Consider the following 2,244-nt stretch of genomic DNA (forward strand, 5'->3'; position numbering starts at 1 on the left):
TATTCTCCAGATCAGTGATATTATAAGTCGAAATTAATTTGAAACTGATTTTACATCAATTCGATGTGCATAGAAAGAGAAACATCAAAAATAATCCACCGTGGTCAAGTTGTCAATAAAATTAAGCAATAGAAAGTATGATCCACATTGCCATCAAAACAGCAAAATCAAGCTTTCTCTATTTCTATAAAATTGGTACGTTACATCTCAAATTTTCTATAGCAACAAGCAGCACTCCATTTGGGGTTATAAAACTTTAGACATGGCTAAATCAAATATACTGTTCACATTATAACAGGACACCCGAATTCACCAATCAATATTCATATGTACAATCTCATTTCGAAAACAATCACCTACCAATACTATAATTAAAAATCACTATAAACAAAAATTAACATCTATTAATATATTATATACATTTTTCTTAATCAATCAATTTAACAAATAAATTATAATTATTTACTTTATGTTATATTCACATAGAACGTTAAGTTATTCACTTACTTTTATTACTCCATTTTCTTTGCTTGTATTTACTTGGTGTCACCCTCATTCCCAATTGGTTTAGCTGAAATAGATCATAATTTACTTATTTATAATACCCAAAAATAATAAAATTTCATCTAGCGTGATAACATCACTAAACTATCTAAATACATGTGACTGCCAACTGACAGAATTAATAGGGTGAATTAAAAAATCCACCAAAGCTTCTATACAAACTATTTCATGATGAAACTTTTCACATCACTAACCTTATGTGTCTAATATAATTTAAAACTAATTTTGTTTCAATTGGAGGTGTATAGAGAAAGATCCCTAATAAATAATCCATATTACTCAGACTAAAGATGGAAATTGAACAATAAAATGTTTTCTCTTATTATACTAATGTAATACCCGAAATCTTTCTTTTTAATAATAATAATAATATTAGTAATAACTAATAACGAGTTTTTAATTAATTCAATTAAGTGTTAGGGTTAAATTGACAATAAATTGATAACTAATTTTCAAATAAGAGCTAAAAATATAATTGCTTTAGTTTGGGGTCTAAATGAAAATTTGTATGGTTGGTATTGTTGTACTTAAAGGTGTCTGTAAGGGTATTTTAGTAATTTCACATTTAAAAGCAAGGGTAAATAAGTATTATCTATTTTCAATAATTTTAATTTGGCCTAAATTAAGTAGTTAGGGGCTTAATTGAAAAGCTAAAGAAAAGTTGGAGGGTTAAACAAAACTTTACAGTAATTAAAAAAGATGAGGGACTATGATATAAATCAAGGCTGCCATGAGATTACATTGCAAAGGCATGAACCAAAAGGTCCAAAATGGAAATGCAACTCATGCATGAAAACAAGAGTCCAACCTTATAATGAAGCATTCAGTCCATTTTGAAGAATAAAAGCCATTCGGCTATGATTAGGCCTTTGGGCTTAATTCATATTTATATGGGTTCTTATCTTTTGAGTCTTAGCTTAAGTAATTGTTTTAGTTTATTTTTTTTCAATTAATGATTATTTTATTAGGTGTGAGTTATATGTGTGTTGTGTCGAGTTACAAATGAGTGCACATGTTTAGTTGTCATTCGGGAGTTATAAAATGAGGGCCATCAATGTAAAAAACAGCCATTTTTAATGAGCTTTAAGGGGAATTAAAGGGAAAACGTGGGAAAGCTCAAAAGACATCTATTTAGGTTTTCTTTGTCTTGTTTTGGCTATAAATATCAAAGCCAAATTCATTTGTAAACATAGAATTGATGAATGATAATCTTTGTTTGCTCTTTGTGAGTGTTTTTGCTTAAGTTCTTGCATGAACTTTGAACTTATCAAACTATTTTTAGTTTGTGGCATTCTCTAACCAAAATCTTGTGTTTGATTCTTAACTTATCAAATCATACTTGGTTTGTGGCGAATGGGGTTGAATTCAAGTGCTAGTTTCATTGTTGGAACTAGTTTTCCCTAACTTCACTTGAGGAGATCCTTAGGTTTTTGAATCATCTTGATTGGAGGGTGTTTTCTTGCATTCCATGTGTATCATAACTCATTAGTTATTGGGGTGTATGGTTGCTAAGATGATGATTTCCTATCATTTGGTATCAGAGCTTGCTTCAAGTTGAGGTTTGCTTATCTTTGTGTTTTCTTGTGTTATTAAAGTTTCTCATCTTCTCTACTTTTTTTTTAGTGTCGAAATCTTCGTTATCAATCTTATGATAAGATGTGGGGTCAAAGAAATGATTGT

This window comes from Ricinus communis, chromosome 2 (genome assembly GCF_019578655.1).
Source record: "Ricinus communis isolate WT05 ecotype wild-type chromosome 2, ASM1957865v1, whole genome shotgun sequence".
Taxonomy (NCBI): domain Eukaryota; kingdom Viridiplantae; phylum Streptophyta; class Magnoliopsida; order Malpighiales; family Euphorbiaceae; genus Ricinus; species Ricinus communis.